Raw genomic sequence first — 20,409 nt, forward strand, 5'->3', positions numbered from 1 at the left:
TGAGTTGGGGAGAGGCATTCGACTGGACTGTACTTGACCAGGTGCACCTGCTCTTAAGCATTGCTAACAGAAAAAAAGAAAGAGCAATGGTTGAGAGAGGGAATAACTGATATAAATCATGACCTCTGACCCATATAAAATTTAGCTCACTGCATCACGACAAAGGCATACAGGCTGAAAAACTTTTTGTCAGTGGGGAGGCTTTTATTCCTGTGACTGCTGATAGTTCGAAAAAAATTATATGGAACAGTTCAGCTTACAATCTAGGGAACTTTGTGTCTATTGGGACAGGTTAGATATGTGTGCTTCGGTGAACTGGAAAGACATAATGTGTGCTCTGAGACTTGTAGAGAAACCAATGTGATTATAGGAGTGTGTGAACCTTGGCCTTCTCCGTTCATTGGAAGTATAAAAACAACACCGGTATGATTACTTAATTGTACACAATATTTTGAACATAGCAGTATTTGAGTACAGCTGTGAGCTTGAAGTGTAGGAATATCATGACCATTTCTATGTGCAGATAAAGAGCCTCCACAACTTGAAATTGTGTATTTTATACTAAAACTTATTGGAGATGCTAAAAAAAGCTTCTCCTTTTAAAATGTACATAGAGCTGGAAGAAAAAGGAAACACACATTAAGAGGTGGCTGAAAGCAGGAGAAGCCTACCTGAGCTTGGGAATGCAGGCACAGGCTCAGTGAGGAGTCTTGATAGTAAATGCCTCACTCTTCCGCTGGCTGTGGATTTTGTTGCCAGCATAAAAAAATCTCCAGACAGTCTGAATTCTTATTTAAAATCTTTCCAAGTCTCCTAGCCAGTCCAGTATTGCTCATGAAATGGTGCCTTTGCCAGAAAACAAACAGGCAAGGAACTTGCAGCATGGGATCATTCATGCACTGCAGCAGAAGAAGGATGATGAGTCCTGAGAGTGTCAGTGACTGTGAGCCACAGCCACGATGAGTCTCTGGCAGGTGGTCCCAGTCACTGTCAGGTGAGATAAGTGCTGCCCTTCGCAGCCTGAGGAGAGCAGTGAGCTATAGGCTCAGGTTGACGCTGTAAAATGAAATATATTGAAAGTGAAAGTGAGCCTCGGCCGTTATGATGAGTCTCCAGCAGCCAGTCAGGTCGCCAGGCATTATCATGAAAGGGTGGGCACTGACAGCACAGCGGTGGGCTGCCAAACTAACAGATCTGGCACGGGCAACCAGCCAACTAGTGACTTTAGTCCATTCTCAGCACATGGCATAATGTTGCTGTCATGCGATGGCCACCGCGGTGCTGCAGCCAGCGAGCGCAGCTGAGCCCAGGCCACTCTGTCCTGAGCGACTGTCCCCAGTCCCACCTGGCAGATTTCATCATTTAAACTTTTAATTAATTTCAACAAACATTTAACACCTGGCAAGCGGTGTACCACATAGTGTACAGTGTTCAGTCTGTCACACACTGCAGCTCCCGGAACTGTGCATGGTCTGCCCTGCTTTCCTCAGGGTGCCAATAGCGGTGCTCCCCTATCTCACGTGCCAACAACTTCAGGAGGTGCTATGAATGTGTGACTTTGCATTTTAGTTTGGTGATGTGGACCACCACTCGAAAATGCATTAGTCTATCGCCTGATGCATGGTATTTGGCAGGGCTGATTTCATTAAAATATTTTGAAATGCAGACTGGAACATCACTTCCAACACCAGCAGCAGAACACCAGTTAACTCTCTGGTGATCAGCAGCTTTACCACAGTGTTCTAATCAGAAACTACAGTGCTACCATTCTGAATTGATACCAAAAGTGTGGCACATCTGAATTCCATCTTGAAGGAATTGAAGTGGAAAAATGAAAACGTTTTCTCCTGAGTATATAGCAGTATATGTAGTCATAAGGGAGCTTCATAATAAAGATGTCTCCCAAGATGGCCACCAGTGAAAAGGAGCCCAAATAAAGCACAGATACCACTTAAATGTAGCCCAAGTATAGCCCAATGACAGAAGTGTGCAAAATGGCTACTTAGGGCCTCATTAGGATGGCATCCGTCCGCCACCCCAGAGTAGGAGGGACCGTCCGCAGGGGCAGCGGTGGTCCCTCCGTGCAGATTAGGATGTGACCGCCACCCTGGCGGTCACATACTGTATATTTAACATTGCGGCGGGTGCCGCTTGTAGCAGCACACGCCGCAATGTTAAATAAAGCGCATGTATACCTTTGCGTGCACAAAGCTGCAGGCACCGCGTGGTGCCTGCCACTTTGTGCACGCAAAGGCAGGGGGGTACCATAGGTACCCCCCATATGCACCCCCCACCCCCCTTCAACCCTGGGGGTGCACAACGGGCCCCCCCAAAAAAAGTCTGTATGCCTTTCCACAGCGGAAATGCCGCCGTGGAAAGGCATAGGACCGCTGCCATCCTAATATGGCTGGCGGTGTCTGATAGACACCGCCAGCCATGTTAGAGCTTTTCCGCCGCGGTCGGAAGGCAACCGCGGCGGAAAAGCGGTGGATGGAAAAAAGGTCCCCCAGCCATCCTAATCTGGCGGGGGGTCTTTTTTCTGTCCGCAGCGGTTAATCCGCATCCTCCGGGCCGGCGGTGGCTTCTGCCGGCCCGGAGGATGCAAATTAACCGCAATCGTAATGAGGCCCTTAGTTTTTTGCAGTTTTATATCGTTATAACAGACTCAACCTAAAGGTAATGGAGTGCATTGCGTGAGTATTAGTTACACTACATAAGGACACATTCATTCAGAGAACTTTTTCCAAGATGGCCAACAGTGGAGGAGCTCTGTCCGGGAGCTCCGGGGCTAGGGACTGCCTTTTCAGAGTTTTCCCCTGGAACTCATCCCCCCTCAGACTTTCTTCTACCCGGTGGTTCCATGGAATGTTTCCCTCCGAATCTTGCAATTTCCCTAATTTTTGATGACCTCAACCTCATCTGAAGAACTTAATTATTTACCTACATTGAAGCCCCAGCAACATGGTTGATGCCCGGAGAAGCTGCCTACTTAGCTATAGAAATGACTGGCTTTGGATCTCCCCCTCAACCATCACCTACCCTTTGGACCTGGGCACTATCTCTCGTCTCTCTCCTGGTTCTCTTTTCTTCCCTCACCATCCGGTGGACTCCGGAGGTCTGCTGCTTGCTTAGCCTGTACATCGCTGCCGATGCCCGGCTGGGCCTCCTTGGTGGTTGTTGTGGGATATTGCTAGGGATTGTCATGCCGGCAGTCACCTGCATTCTGGACCAGTGCCATAGTGCCATAGCTGCCTGGCATCCTGCTTGCACCTTACCAGGGCTAATGCCAAGACGCGAGGGATTTGTTTCACCCGACAGAGCCACCTCAAGAGTGTCACAACACTGCTGCCCTTATCATCTAGTTTGTTTCCCTTATCTGCGTTGACGCTTACTCCTGTCCACCGTAGCTGACTTCCTATTCCGGGGCTGCTGCCTGGGCGCCCACGACTTTCCGACTTTCTCTGGATTTTTGATGACTCGTGAGGGATCGACGACCTCCAGCCTTCCTCAATTCCAGATCTGGTGACTGCCCTCCCCATTCAGCCCTGCTCCTGGGGTAGGTTTCCTTGTTGGCTTTTTACCGGATTGGTGTTTGCCCGCAATCCCACCATTTTGTTGTGAGGTACTTGGAGTCCATGAACCGAATCCTCCCTCTTACTTACTCCCCCTCGCAGACATCGCACACCAGCACAACCTCAAAATCATCTCCTACGCCGACGACACCCAGCTGATCCTCTCCCTTACCAATGACCCCGCCACCGCCAGAGCCAACCTTCACGAAGGGATGAAAGAGGTAGCCGAATGGATGAAGAACAGCCGCCTGAAACTGAACTCGGACAAAACGGAAGTCCTCATCCTGGGATCCTCACCCTCCGCCTGGGACGACTCCTGGTGGCCCCCCGCCCTAGGCAGCGCACCCAAACCAACAGACCACGCACGCAACCTGGGCTTCATCCTGGACTCCTCCCTCTCCATGACCAGACAAGTCAACGCCGTCTCCTCGTCGTGCTTCAATATCCTGCGCATGCTACGTAAGATCTTCCGGTGGATCCCCACCGAGACCAGGAAGACGGTCACCCAGGCCCTCGACACCAGCCGTCTGGACTACGGCAACACCCTCTACGCCGGAACCACCGCCAAACTCCAGAAGAGACTCCAGCGGATCCAGAACGCCTCAGCACGACTCATCCTGGACATCCCCCGTCGCAGCCACATCTCCGGACACCTGAGAGATCTGCATTGGCTCCCGGTCAACAAGAGAATCACCTTCCGTCTCCTCACCCACGCACACAAAGCCCTACACAGCCAAGGCCCAGTATACCTCAACGGCCGCCTCAACTTCTGCGCTATCAAACGCCAGCTCCGTTCGACCAGCCACGCCCTCGCCGCCGTCCCCTGCATCCGCAGAGCCACCACAGGGGGACGGTCTGTCTCCTACCTCGCCGCCAAGACATGGAACTCCCTCCCGACCCACCTCAACCTGACCCAGGACCACCTCGCCTTCAGGAGGCAACTCAAGACCTGGCTGTTAGAGCAGTAGCGGATCCCCCCCCGGGTAAGTAGTGCGCTATATAAATACGATGATTGATTGATTGATTGATAGACATACTCCCAGACTGATTCATGCAGCTGGTCAGCCCCTCATCACCCTTTGTCGACCCCTTTTGAGTCACCTTCAGCCCTCTCTTATTGCAAGATCATGGTGAAGCACCCTTTTTGCCCCCTCCCTCAGTCCCGTTCCTTCCCCAATTGTGACCTGATGCTGTGAGGGTGTCCAGTTCTGGAGGTGGTTTATTATGGGAACCCTACCCGTTTGTATGACTCTGACTTTTTGGTGGCGGTCTGCTGTGTCCTGATCTGCATTCTATACCCCTTTTACTTCATCCCCCTTATCCTCTATGCTCCATTGGTCTTGTTTTCTATGCTATAATGTTTCTAGTAACAGATGTAACTTATAACTGATTTAACTTTGTAACACTGTGTAACCTCATGTAAAGCGCTCTGATACCATACTAAATATTTCCCTCATAGCATATATATCCTTTTATTCAAACATTGTTTATACTCATTTGAACAGACATCAAAATTCAACAGTGACACATGTAATCATCTCATTATTATTTTTATCAAAAGTTTCTTCTCTTTTTCTTAAAAAACATATTTTTCTTTCTTTTTAAACGATTCTTTTCAAAGGCAATATATACATAAACATTTCTTGTTTTTCAGTGGATATAAATCCATATTCATTGATAAGAATTCAGATCAGAATATATGGTTTTTAAGAAAAAGAGAAGAAACTTTTGATAAAATAAAAATAAAAATAATAATGAAATGATTCACTGGCATCAAACATTGATTATCCTTTGCATGACATCGCACCATGCTGTGCACCACGTTTGAAACCGAGCACAAATCATTAATTAGCACCATCAGATCCAAAATGCACGTTTTTTAAAAACGTTACTTGTAAACACTCAAGCAGCACATATGAATGAGATCTCAATTCAGAAAACAGTTCCTCATGTTACTTACGTTTATCCTAGGACTTATCCCTGATGAAGGGTGAAATAACACCCGAAATGCATTGGAAATATAAGTTTACACTATAAGTTGTAAAAGCAATCAAAAATGAGGAAAAAATGTATGAATAAAAATACATGAATTTACTTGAATTCAACAAAGGAGTTGACTACTTTTTTTATAAAGAGAGAGCCTGTTTTGAAGGACAATTCCATGAAGGAAGTACAGATCAGACAGCTATACAGAATACTCAGGATATATAGGAAGGGCAGTGGCTGTTCCATGGAACATGGTGGCAAAGGGAGTGGAGCGCTAGCTTGCACACAGACATTGGAGGTCAGGGGAAAGGAAGGTAGGGGAAACAAGCTAAGCATGGAGGCTATGAAATAGGCTAATGATAGAGGCATAGACTGAGGCACCAGAAGGCAGGAGGAGTGGACAGGGACATCATGCTAACTAGAGGGTACTCCCAAACGTGTCCCTATTTAACAATCGGAAAAACTGTGCACCAGAGGGTAACTTTACACTCAGCAGTAAGTAATCTCAAACCACAAATTGGTGTCAGTTGTCCACCAGACAGGGCATATCCATTACCCTTCTTGACATAGGTTTCAGTCCCAGATACTCTCCAGGAGTTGACTGGAAGCACGCGTTAACTTACTAGAGCTGCTATAGAAACACCAGAACTATTGTTTATTAAATCTACTCATTGGTTCCACAAAGTTAGAAATTGGAGATCAATCATCATTGAGAAGATCTTGGATGCATCTTACTTTCCTGATAAACGTTTCCCCCCAAGACCATATTGGCCTACGGTTTGCCAAGTTTTCCGTACTCCGGGTTAGGCAGAGCTCGGGGTATTCTGAAAAACTCTGCTCCGCAGTGCAGAGTTTTTTTCCTCATTCGGGCTCGTCAAGTAGGCGAGCGCGAGCGAGGAAAATCCACCTCCGGGCGAGATTTGTCCTTGTTCACTATCGTCAATGTCAAGATGGCGAGCGCGAGTGCGAGCGTGGAAAATCAACTTCCTGGCGAGCTTTCTCAATGTGGGCGGTCATATTTCTCATTGCAAGTGGTCGCGTAAGCTCGCGACTGCTCGCGTTGCAAGCCACCTGTTTGCATTGAGAAAGCTGCCTTTCAAGAAAAAAAAATGTCCTTGAGTGGCAGAATGGAATCAGCACCAGCTTGCGCTGTGCATAGTGCTGTTCGCGATGATTGCACAGTATAAACAAACACCCAGCACTGAAAATGACTGCAAACAGCATTTATCTAACGCACTCATGTTTGTGTGTGTGAGTGTCAGTTGGAGACGGGCTGAGCAGCTGTTATATTGCTTTTGCTCAGTCTGAGTGTATGTGTGAGAGAATGCTGGTGAATGGAATGTTCGTGTGTGTGAGTGTCCGTTGGAGATGGACTGAGCAGCAGTGTGGCTGCTCCTGATGGGGCTCCCATCCTTGTAACATTTAACTTACAATAAATCTACTTGTTAACTTACCTGGACTACATATCCTTTCTACAACAATAACAGAATGAATGGACAGATGGGGCGGGGAAAGGGGAGGTAAAGTGATCGAAGGAGGTTTTAACAAAATCAGAAGGAAGTGATCAGGAAGCAGGAAAAAGAGTCGGGGGAAAAGAACAGTAAGACTCAGGCATTGAGATATTAAATTGTCGGTAAAAGAAATCTGAAAAGCATATTCCAGGGGCAGGCAGAAGTTAGTGGGCACCAATTATAACAGCCAAGGTCTTTCACTAGTGGTGCTCTGCAGACTGTGCACCGCAGACTCCCAAACTTAGAACCACGTACATAGTTCACCACTTGAAGGATGTGATCCTGGCTAGACATTCAGAGCTGAGCAATGCAATCAAAATGTGTCCACTTAGATGATATACAAGTGAGAAATATAATGGATTAACAGGATATTTAAGCCTGGGCCTAATATTCAAAGGACCCGAAAAACTGACGAATTCAATGTAGTTTCTCAATTATTATTATTATATATGAGTTTATGCAGCGCCCAGCTACCCGTAGGTTTCCCGGCGCTAGGAAAGCAGAAGCAGAGGAGTGTGAAGGAAAAAGGTTACAAAGAAAACAGCCAGGTCTTCACTCCTTTGCAGAACTTGAGATAACAAGTTTCTGACCGCAAAGGGACGGGTAGCGAATTCCAGAGCGAGGGCGCCAAGTAGGAGAACGAGCGCCCACCAACTCTAGCCCGCTTGAAACGGGGAACACAGAATCTGCTTTGAGTTGAGGATATGAGGGTGCGGGAGGGACAGTAGAGATGGACTAAGGAGGATAGATAGTGAGGGGATTTTCCAGCTTTGATGCGATGCATGAAGCATAATGCTTTAAATTTGGACCTAGACTCTATGTGCAACCAATGCAGGCTGCGCAGGGAAGCAGAGACTGGGGCAGTTCTAGGCAGATTGCAGAGTAGTCGGGTAGCCATGTTCTGGACCACTTGGAGCTTGCGGGTGACCTCTTTGCAGGCACCTAGTAGAAGAACATTCCCGTAGTCCAGCCGAGATGTCACTAAGGCCTGGACTACTGACCTCTGGGTGCCTGAGGGAAGCATCCATGTGATCTTCCTCAGCCACCTGATGATGGTAGTACAGGTGGCTGAGACTTTGACCACATGTTTCCTCATAGATAACTGATTGTCAAAGAGGACCCCGAGATTGCGTGCTGTTGTTGCTGGGACTGGCAGCGGTCCCATTGCTGAGGCCAATATTGTGGGCCCCAGAGAGCGGAGTCCGGCCCAAACAAGAGCAGCTCCGTTTTATCGCCGTTCAGCTTCAGTTTGTTAGTCAGCATCCAATTGGCGATATCAATAAGCCCAGAACGAAGAGAAGATGAGGGAGAGTGTTGGTTGGAAGAGAGAGAAAAGATGATTTGAGTATCATCTGCGTAAGAAAAAATAGATAACCCAATCGAGCAGAGCAATGTCTGTAGCTAAATCATCTTTAAAGAACTCATGAATTGTGGGTTTGCAGTGCATAAATGCTTAGTCTAGTCTAATAGCAAAATCAGCTACAGTGATATTCTTTTTGATTTCGAAGTATTTTATTGATTTTATATTCAAAGACATTAGCAATCCGGTAACTGTATGACAGTGTTTACCATGGCTTCAAAACATGTGCTTGGCTATCCCCACCTGACGTGGCTTAGGGAGAGAAGGAAATAAAGCAGGAAAGAAACAAAGTGGAAGAAAGAGAAAGCAGAAGAGAAGGACACAAGAGATGTTCTGTATCTGTGAGACTTATAATCGCCTGACCAGGTCGCCACATCATTGGATTTTTTAAAAGATGAGAACATCTCCCTCTGCTCTTGCACCCTTAAAAAATTAGATCTGAACGTCAGGGCTTGTATTCCATTCCAGCAATCTCAAAACGGAATATTTTGGAGGTGACGAAGTTTGGAAAAAAAATATGCTGAACAGTGCCCTTGATGCCAGGAGACATTGAACTTCACCCCTCCCTCCGCCTCACACATCAGCATGATTATAGGATAGTTAAAACAGAGATTGTCCTGCCGCCGAGGACAGTGCAAAACACATTTAAATTGTTTTTAATTGAAGTCCCAATTATGTTTATAAATTAATGTATGTGGCTGCCGCTAACTGAACCAGTATCCCCGGGGCTCCACATGGTTTAAGATTAAGAATGCCTTCCATCTTTAGCACTTCCTGCATGAAGATAGGAGAGCATTTATGTTGCGTTTAAATAGTTCTAGGTGACAAAACTGCCTCTAAGTGCTAGAAAGTAGTAATGCTCTTCAGAGCTGCTGAATTGAGAGTGCTGACCTCGGATGCCAATGTTAATATCCACTTTGTATTTGTGGCTGTTGCATGTCTAGTTTAATCTTTGCTGATAAAGTGACTCAATCCAGGGAGGAAACAGCATGTCGCAGACTTCGTGTGAGCATGAGCGGCAGCCAGCCAAGGGAGAAAGATGAGTGAGTGACTCACAAATGACTATGCTCTCTTTCTTTCTCCTAACTTGGCTGCTCCCACCTCCAGTTAACCCTTTCAGAGGAGGTGAAGCAGGTACCAGCGAGCTGAAACCGAGACCCATGACCTGTGAAATCTGAAGCTGCTGAGTGCCGATGTGGGAAGCAGACACCACAAACATGGCGGTTAAAGAAGAAAGAGGCTGGGGGCTGGGATTGGGGACCTGGGATTTACAGGGGAGTGTCTGGAGAGGATGCACCTGTATGTTATAGCATAAGTGTCAGAAGAATACATACTATAACAAATTACACTTTAACATCATGTGCACTTAGTGGCTCACTATCAATATATTTGTAGCATTTTAGTAGTGTGATTACACCGTAGTGTACGTGGGGTTACAAACAAAAGTAGCATCAGAGTCACTTGGGTGGGCATTAACACCACTCTGCAGTGGTTCGCGAAGTTTTGTTGAACTCTCCACTCAAAGCGGAGCACGGAGTGCCCAAACTCCACAAATTTCGCTGGTGGAGCGGAGTTTGCCACCTACCCCCATTTAATATGTGGATCATAAGAAACATAAGGCCAACTAATATTGCATTTCCAAGTTATGAATGAAAGCTAAATTGGTGATATACTGGTGAATGCAGAATTGACAAAAAGTTCTAATAAAAGCAGCTAAGAAAGGACGCTGAAGAGAAATAACAGAGGCAAGAAGAGACTAGAGGGCAATTTTGGTCCAATGCAGAAGATCCAGGGAGGTAACACTGTTGGAGGATCTGATAGAATCTCTCTAGTATAAAGATATGAAGGCTTTCTGGAAAATAGTTGCTAATGGGAGCCGCACAATTGACATCCAGCCTGACACTGTTGTCCACTCTGATCTGTGGGTTACACATTTCTCAGAGCAATATAGGAAGTGGGGTACTGTTCCACATTCCCAACGATGATGGGCTCAGAGAAGCTCAAATGGACTCGAACATCATGCATAAAGAAGAAGGTTTTGTAGAATTTGATCTTGCTGAGATGGATCAGGCTTTTTGTCAAATGAAGATGGAGAAATCTCCTGGCCCATTCCAGTAGATTTGTATCTCTCCCAATCTGCAAACTGGGTTCCATATCTGAACACAGTGAGAAACTCCATTTTGAGAGTGGAGGACATTTAACCCTCTTGGCGAGGAGCAACCATCCTCCCCATTTTAAGAAAGGGGAGGCTGGATGCCCCCTCTAACTACAGGCTGGTCAAGTTGATCGATAATAGGCAGGAAAGTTCTGTCAATACTCCGGTAGTGGTTATCAGATCATAATATACTCTCAGATTGTGAAGCAGGATTCTGAAGCAAGGTCAGGATATTGGAACAGGTGTTCAAGACATTGCGTTGGAAATAATTTGTCTTCAAGCAGGACCACCATAACTTGGCCGTACTGGATTTGAGGGCTGCTTTCAATCTTGTCACCAGAGAAAACCTATGGAGGTTGTTAGAGAGCTATGGTATTCCAAGCGGCCATTTAAGGATTCTGAAAACCCTGCACACAGAGACTTTCACACAAGTGAGGTTTGTGGCTATCTGACACCTAGAGAACTAATTAAGTGTGGCATAACACAGGGCTGTTTACTGGTCTCCACACTGTTTAGCTTATATATCAATGGAGTAGTGGAGTGACTGACATATTGCAAACATAATGCGCCAAAATCTGCAGGCGTTGGCTCTCCTCATCTCATATTTGCCGATGATATGTTGTTGCTCTCCAGAACCCCACAAGGTCTTCAGGTCATCATGGTTCTTTTCACCTCATGTTTTATGTCAAGGGGTTTCAAGATCAATGCTGCAAAATCAATATTTATGCCAGTAAACACTCATCGCTTCTTTAGTTGCAAAATGTGGGTGGAGGTAGCCCCTTTGCAGCAAGTCAAGAGTTTTGACTATCTAGGGGTCAGGTTAGCACATTCTGGGTCCCTCAGATATATAAAAGCAGAGCCATACTGCATCAAAGAGCAGCAGTCATAGTCAGGAAATACAAGGCCACGTCTAGTGTAGCTGTTTCACCTATCCTTGAAGTCTGCAGGGCCACTGCTTTGACTGGTGCTACCTATGGAGCAGAGGTATGGGGCTCCGCTGATGCCTCTTCTCTGGTACCACCATAAAACAAATTCATCAAGTCATGGCATAGCTTGCCCTTGAGCACACCCTTTACACCTGTATGTATACTTGACCTAGCATTGAGTAAAACAGATTCAGTTGTCCTTTTACATTTTTTACTGTATTGGAATCTACTCTGGACAACCGTGATGCTGTAATCAAACTTATCAAGAAAGACATAAGTTCATCTACCTTTGGCTTAACGACATAAAACAACTTTGTTTAGCCATTAAAATTGAAGAAGTATGGCAGTCCCCGGGGGCAATGCATAAAGGCATTGATAATAAGATGAAGAAAGCATTTTGGTAAACCATGTTATCCAGGATATAGAATGATCAAAAAGAGGGGAGTCTTACTGAAAAATGCATTTAGCATAAATATTTTCTAGTTTGGAGTCCTACCTGTATAGGATCAGGTCCATCAAGCAAAAATGTGTATATCAAATTCAAAACTTTCAATTTAGGGGCCGATTCTGATGTCAATCTGAAACCATTCTGACTCAATCGTTTCCGGATTGCTTTCTGCTTGACTCGGATTGGGGGAGTCCAACCGAGCGATTTGGATGCATCTGGATGCTTCCGGATATGGGTCGGATTGGCCTAATAAATGATTAGCAACGCTAAGGATTGTGGTCAGCCAGTATTTGCCTGTCAAATCTGAATGCCAATGAAGAAGGAGCGCGAAGCTCCGAAATGCGTCGGTGAATGGAGACATCGATTTGGAATAAAACATAAGTTCTTGTTGAAATAAATGATTTTGCCAATCACCTGCTGTGGAGTGAGTCTTCAATTACAGGGCAAACTTGAAATACTTGGATTGTGGGGCCGGCAGAGAGATGCCTAAGATATAGGTGTAGGAGGTGGAAAGGAGAGCACCACCCACATGGGATGTACTTACTGTGGACGCTCTCATCCCCGCCACATGCACCTGGTTGTTCAGCCTATCACAGCGAATCAGGCATCTTTTTGAATTGGATCCCGGCAGCACTTTTCAATCGGGAAAAGGCATTTGACGAACAAATGACTCCGAAATGCATTGTGCAAGTTCCAATTGTATTTTTTTTATTTTTTGGTGTAAGACGTTTATTAGAGATTGATAGAGGTACACAGCGTCACGCCAACAACCCGGAGGCTGGCCGCTATTGGAATAAATCGTATCATGATCAAGGTGTCATAACGTACAACCTACAATGCATCAACAGTATACATGGTGTAGATGTGTGGACAGTAAGCGTGTGTAACAGTAGTAAATCAATGTGTCTTACATTTTTGGGGTCAAGAGACAGATAATGTACCATCGAAGGAAAGGAGGTAGCAAAGCAACAGTACAGGTATATAGGCACTATAGTGCAAATAGCAAATAGTGCTGATCAACCAATGTCTTCAGACCCTTTTCACCCACCCAAAAAACAACAACAAACCCACTTCAGGTACAGAGGAGGAGTATCAAACGGGCATAGCGTCACTAATGTGGAAGGATCAGAGTCTCCGGGCAAGGTGCCATACTGCGGATGCGCAGACAGCAGTAGGGACCACGTCGGACAGGCAGTCTATAACCGTTTAAAGGAGGCGGGGGGGAGCAGATTCACACATGGGGTCACCAGGCCAAGGGAGAGACACAGCGAAATATGTGGAGTCATTGACATAAAGACACAAGCAGGGCCCCCACCCACCCCAATTCACAGCCATGGGGTGCAGTCATTCTCAGATCTAACCACTGTAGGAGATCACAATTACATTGCAAGAGATGTTAACCCATATCGTCAGAGATCTCTCCTGTTGGCGATTGCCTAGAACCAGGGAAGGCTGCACGCTCCAGTGACCACTGCATGAACGGCTCCCATATGTCCCTAGGCCGAGAAGCGGTGGGCATCGTTTCCCAGTAGTGCTTGAGCTGTGCGTTGCCATATGTCACATCTTTTACCCATGCATCAAATGTAGGCAATGCCCTATGACCCAGTGCACCGCCACCTGTCTCTTGGCATAAAGGAGCAGCAACGCATGTAACTTCCTATGTTTGGGTAGGGTGTCCTGAACACATCCCAACAGTCCCAGAAGCGGGGATGGCGCATCAGTTCTGTGCAAAATTTGATTAATGGCAGTGAAAGTGTTGGACCAATACTCCTCTAGTTGAGGGCATCCCCATGCCACATGCAAGAAGGATGCATCTTCGCAGCCGCACTTCCAGCATGTAGCGTCATCTCTGATACCCATGCGATGCAGCAACAATGGCGTGCGATAGTACCTATGTAGAAATTTGAAGTGCACCAATCTCAACCTGTAGTTGGGCAATAATGCCGTAAGCAGTCTGCAGCAGAACTCCCACCGCTCCTCCGTCAGGGTCGACTCCAGGTCAGCACTCCAGGCCTGCATAGAAGAAGGCACAGTAATGGGGAATTGATCTTGCATGCAGTTGTACAACCGAGACACAAGCTTCTTAGGAGAGGGTCTCGAAAGGAGGTTTTGAAGGGCAAGGAGCTGCGGTGGTTCCTCTCGGAACTGAGGCCACAGTGCCTTACAGGATTCTTTGAGTGAATGATACAGGAGTAGGTCAGAGAACGACTCAGGTTGGCCTTCCTCGCGCAAACCTAGGTTCCTGAAGGCACCGTCCGGGTAAAGGTCAGCAAAAGTGTGCAGGGTTTGCCCTCGAAGTGTAAGGACTCCTCCCCCATTGCGCAAGCAAGGCATCATTGGGTTACCCCGTAGTGGAATGGCTGGTGCGTATAGCAGGGGGAGCTTTGCCCTGGTACGCAGCTCGCGCCACGACCAACGGAGCATGTCCACAGTATCCACGTCTTTCGACGGGCGAGACACCTTGCCGTAGAGCGCTACACTCAGTGTCGACGGGGCCACTGCTGCCAACTGCACCACAACGTGCGGCTGGTAGGGGGTGGGAAAAGCCCAGAAATGCAAAAATTGCGCTTGCGCACATAGTGAGTACAATTTCATGTCAGGAGCTCCCAGGCCGCCCTGACGCAGTGGGAGCGTGAGCAACGCCCAAGATGTTCTTGCTTGGCCTCCCGCCCATACAAGTGTCAGCAACAGCGACCGCACACGCGCATGGAAGTGCGCTGTCAAGGGTATCGGAATATTTACAAACAGGTATAAGAATTTGGGGAGGACCACCATTTTTGCTAGTGCTATTCTCGCGACCAGAGACAGGGGGAGTTTATTCCAGATTTCCACCTTCCCCTCCAGCCAATCTACTGCTCTGCCAAAATTCAGGGTCCATAGCTCCTGTATATCGCGGCTTATCCAAATCCCTAGGTATTTAACTGCGTCCGTTTCCCAGCGCAGGGGGTAGTCAGATGGTGATTCCCTGGTGGTGTCAGTTAAGGGAAAAGCGACAGATTTGGACCAGTTAATGGACACACCGGCCAAGCCCTCAAAACGAACAAATTCTCGCAGCAGGGGGTTCAAGTTCACATCAGGGTTGATAACGTATAACGTGACGTCATCGGCATACAGGGAAATCAGCAGACTTCGGGAGCTGAAGCCTATCCCTCTTGCAGCATGATGCTGTCGAACTCTGGCCGCAAGGGGCTCCATGGCTATAGCAAAGAGGAGCGGGGATAAAGGACAACCCTGCCTGGTCCCGCGAGATATGGCAAAAGGCTGAGATATGAGCCCATTCACGCTGACTCGTGCCCTGGGCGCATCGTACAGGAACCTAATCAAAGTTATGAAGTTGTGGCTGAAGCCCATCCTACCAAGAATCCTAAATAGGTAGGGCCATTCAAGTGAATCGAACGCTTTAGTGGCGTCCAAAAAAATCACAGCAGCCTGTATGGAGGGGTGTAAGTAGTGCAAAATGGAAAAGATCGTCCTGAGATTGTGTGACGTAGCTCGGCCAGGTATAAACCCGGACTGATCCGGGAGTGCCACCATCGGCAACAAAGGCTGCAGTCTGTCCGCAATGATTTTGGCATAGATCTTAACGTCAACATTTATCAGGGAAAGGGAACGGTATGAGTTGAGGACTTGGCAGTTATTTGTCTGGCTTCAGCAAGGTTATGATTAAAGCCTCGCGCTTTGAGTCCGGCAGGGACTCCAACTCCAGGGCTTCAGCAAAGACAGAGTGAAGTTTGGGGGCCAGCTCTTCGGCGTACGCTTTGTAAAAAGCTGTTGTCAGCCCATCCGGGCCCGGAGCCTTGTTCGCAGGCATGCTCTTAATTACCTGGGTTATGTCTTGGGCAGTGACAGGGACATCCATATAACGGCGGTGGAAATCATTGAACCAAACAATGGCAATGGAATCTAGGAAGCTTTCTAGGGAAGCTGGGACCGTGGGCTGTCTAGTGGTGTACAGGGACTTGTAAAACTCGGCAAATGTGTCAAGCACAGCTTCCTGACCTACGACAAGTGTCCCCCCGCTATTCTTGATGGCGTGTATATAGTGTGACTGTGAGCGAGGAGAAATCAGTCGTGCCAGTGATCTACTTGGCCTGTCCCCTTTACCGTACCTGCGGGCCTCCGCCTGCTTCCCCAGGAATTTGACTTCCCGTTGTGCCTCCTCATTAAATGCGATCAGTTTGGACTTCATCTGACCTGCTAATACTGGTGAGGGGTCCCGGCAGAAGGCCAGGTCTAACTCCTTTAACTCTCGTTCAAGCTGGGCCAGAGTATGACGGATAGCCCGCAACACCCCGGCCTGTCTAGCGATACACTGGCCTCGAATTACTGCCTTGAATGCGTCCCATTCTATAGCTTCGGTGGATGCCGAGCCCTCATTTTCTTCAAAGTATTTTACAATATCCATCCTAATTTCTTCGGTGAAGGCAGAGTCAGTGAGTGCATGGGGGGGCATGCGCCAGGAAAATGCTCTCTTAGGGGCATCGGGTACCTTCAACTCCAGCAGGCAAGGGGCATGGTCGGAGAGTGATCTGGCCTGTATGTCCACCTCTACCGCCCAGGACGCCACGTCAGGAGACACAAGCTAGTAGTCCAGGCGGGACCAGGCCGCATGATGGCTCGTTATGCATGTTCCCACCGTGTCCTCAGGATGTCTAGATCCCCACACATCCGACAACAAACCCTCATCCATTACATCAAGAATCGCCTGGCGCGCTCTAGCATGTGTGGGTCTCCCCGCACCTCTGCGATCCAACTCATCATTAAGTACCACATTGAAATCGCCTCCCAAAACAATCTGTGAGCAATCCAGCAACATGATCTGAGCCCAAACATTTCGAAAAAATTCCGGGTCATCTACATTCGGGCCGTATATAGCTGCTAGCACCAGCGGCCTGCCTTGTAGCGAGCCATGTGCAATGACGTATCTTCCCTCCTTATCTAGTATAACAGCATGTTCCCTCCAGTCCAATCCTCTGCGGATAAGTATCGCCACCCCCCTAGCGTAGTTGGAATAGATAGCAGAGTACACCTGCGACCACCTATAGTGTTTCAACCTAGGCGAAGGAGTGGAGTTGATGTGCGTCTCCTGTATAAAACAGATATCCACATTATGCCTAACAAGCATCCCATGCATCAGCCTAGCCTTTTTGTAGTCCCCAAGACCCCGAATGTTCCATGTCCACAATTTAACGCCTCCCATTACGTGTCACTTTCAAATCCGCAAGGCACGGTCCGGTGCCTGTCACAGTGTCCCCGGGTAATCCAACCCAGTGTAAGCACAGCAATGCCCCGTACATAGTGTTCATTATATTGCATCCTCTATCGCACCAACTCTCGTCAATTATCAAACATCCCAACATCCCCCTCCCTCACCAACCCCCCAATCAGGTTGTGATAAATCCCTCTCAAAGACACGCATAGTGCGTTGGCAAACTAGAAACAGAAACAGTGGGAGACACCCCATGGGGGCGTGGTGCTCCCAGCATACACCCCTGTTTGCACAGGGTGGCTGCACGTAAATGTGAGCTTCCACAACTCAAGAGGTGCCCCGCCACAGGGACGAACACCGACAACCCAACAAAACATAGGGAATGTATTGTGAACCAGAAGCCTCACATACAGAATAAAGCCTCCTCTCAGTTCCCACCTCCAATCCAAATCAGGGCATGCAATATAACTGAAAGTGCAGGGGGGGAGCGGATTATTTAAGCAAAGTGGGAGAGATTCAAACAGATGATATCACAGTGTCTATCACAACGACATACTCAATCATTATCACTGAGTTGACCAGATTCATCTCCCATTCTCAGCGATTTCCGTCTCGCCCCAGGACCACAAATGTGTTTTGCAAACTTTAGTGCCGATTGTGCATCTGTAAAAAAGTGCGTGGTACTCTCATGCACTACCTTTAGTTTTGCCGGATACAGGAGCGAGTATTGGACCCCCGCTTGCAGTAACAGTCTCTTGGCCGGCATGAATTCTTTCCTAGCAGCCTGAACCAGGGGGGTAAAGTCAGGGTAGAAGGAGATGTTATTTCCTTTGTGGGTGATCCTACCCTTCTCCTTGGCAAGGCGCAGGATGAGGTCTCTGTCCTGGAAATTTAGAAGCTTAGCGAGAATAGGACGTGGCGGCGCGCCCACCGGCAGTTTCTTTCCAAGTGATCTATGCGCTCTTTCGACCGTAAATACCTGTGAGAGGTCCGGATCAAAGAGTTCGTGCAGTAGGTCCGCTACAAACACCTCCATTTCGCCAGTGTTCGCTGTTTCCGGAATTCCCGTGATGCGAATGTTCGATCTCCGGGAACGTGCCTCCAAGTCGTCCGCCTTGGCTCGCAGAGACTCCAGTTCCCTCTCGATGTTGGTGATGTGTTGTTTGGTGTGTTGTTGGAACTCACAGCACTCAGTGTTCCTATTCTCCAGGCAGTCCAACCGAGTTTCGTGTGCGTCCACCTTGTTTTTAACAGATTCCAGCTGCGAGGACATGGCATCCAATTTGGTGTCTATACTTTTCAGGCTCGATCTGACTTCCATAATCAGTGCACCAAAGTCAATGTCTGCGGCAGTCCCTTGCGAGGAAGACTCATCCTTATCCAGCTCAGCCGCGTTTTGTTTAGCTTTCTGCTTCTGTTCAAAATTGAGCCTGGGTTGCCTCGCGTCATTCTTCCCTCCCATCTTGGAACCAAGAGTGTGCCACGTAACGGGGAGCCCAATCCAAAAGGCCGCATGGGCCTATCCACAATGTCCGACAGGGCCACCCCCTCGCACTAGTCGAGCTGAGGGGGCCTAGCGAGGACAGCCCCAACAGTGCACACTGTTCACACCCTCGCGGTCACATACGGCGGCTGAGGTTAGTAGGGAGGACCGTGTTGCAGCAGGAGGGCAGCCCAGCGCGCAGCGTTAGTTCAAAATGGCGGGTCCGTCAAAGACTGGGCGCACAAGTGCCGCCCGAGAGCGGCTTGCACAGAAGCGCTGCAGAGAGACAGAGGCACCCTTCCAGATAGTAGGTGGCCGTAGGCGTTAAGATGTTGCCGCCGATAGAGTCACTCACTGCCCCCAGCTATGAAAGTGTAGGCCTCCAGCAGAAGTCCCAGCGCTCCAGCATGTGGGGCTCGAATAGGCAGATGCCCGTCCCCGCAGGGCCTACCTGTAATTGTGGCTCGGCGAGTGTAGAGCGCAACCCCAGGCCCTGGCCTCCGAGCCGAGGTCGCACGCCGCCTCCCGCCGGGCGCCAAGTCTCCAAGCAAAATGGTGGCTCCGCCTTGGGTGCTCCTCCGATGTCTGCCCTCGGGAGCCCAGCGTCCGGCCACTCACGAGCTTAGGGCCCGCCGAGCCGCAAATCTCCCCACCGGTACAGCAGTGACTCACCGGGGTGGTCTTCATATGCGGTGAGTCTGCAAGGGGGGTCAGCACATCTCCACTCAGTGGGCCCCCGGAGGCCCGCCGATCCCCGGGCTTTAGTTGGTAGCAGCTCCCGGCACGGGTTCAGCAGGCGTGGGCCTCCGCATATGCGCAGCTCGGCCAGACCTCTTAAGACCTCAGCTTCTTCACCCGGCCTCCGGCTCACTTCAAATTTCAGCCGAAGGATCAGCTGGGTGTCTGTAGTCGATCCGCGCGTAGAGCGGGGCCCCTCGAAGTCACGGAGCAGGATAGTGAAGGATTATTGTGTGCAGCCGGCGGAGTTCACTCACAGAGCGGCCATCTCGCTGCCCGGTTGGCCATGCCCCCCGTGCAAGTTCCAATTAATCTGCTGGTCAGTAAACAAACCTGAGTTTGTGCCCAGTTCTTCCTGTTGTGAGGGCCTTTGGATTTTGAATATATATATATATATATATATATATATATATATATATATATATATATATATATATATATATATATATATATATATATATATATATATATATATTTTCTCCCAACATAAAGTCCCTCGATCCTCGGGACTGATTTCAAAAAAGAGCACTCAGAGCCGCTCCAGCGTGGTTTGCCATGATTTATTCCAGCTTTTGCAGTTTAGCAAGGTTCCAAACGCGTTTCGGCGTTGCCGCCTTCGTCAGTGTAAACCAGTGTACTTTTTGTAGTGATTTAAATAAAATTCATTGTGACTTCCTGTCACGTGCTTTAAAAATAAACATAAAAAACGGCACAATTCATGTAATTCAAGCATTAGTCATGGCAGCCATCTTATAGTGGTAGATGATGTGAGCAATCAATCACAGAATGTGACTTTAAAGCATTTCATTATGATTGTCAAGCATTCATATGCTCCATTTTTATAAATGTGAAAATCTATTTATATACAGTTCCTTTGATATGCATGTGTAATATTATCAACCATATTACTGTTCGCCTATCATTGTTTACTGGTGCCGTTAATTCGCACAGCTCCCATCGGTCCCGTTGGGAACCCTATCGAATGATTCACGGATTTGTTATACAGGAATTATTTTTGATT

Source organism: Lissotriton vulgaris, chromosome 6 (assembly GCF_964263255.1).
Source record: "Lissotriton vulgaris chromosome 6, aLisVul1.2, whole genome shotgun sequence".
Classification (NCBI taxonomy): domain Eukaryota; kingdom Metazoa; phylum Chordata; class Amphibia; order Caudata; family Salamandridae; genus Lissotriton; species Lissotriton vulgaris.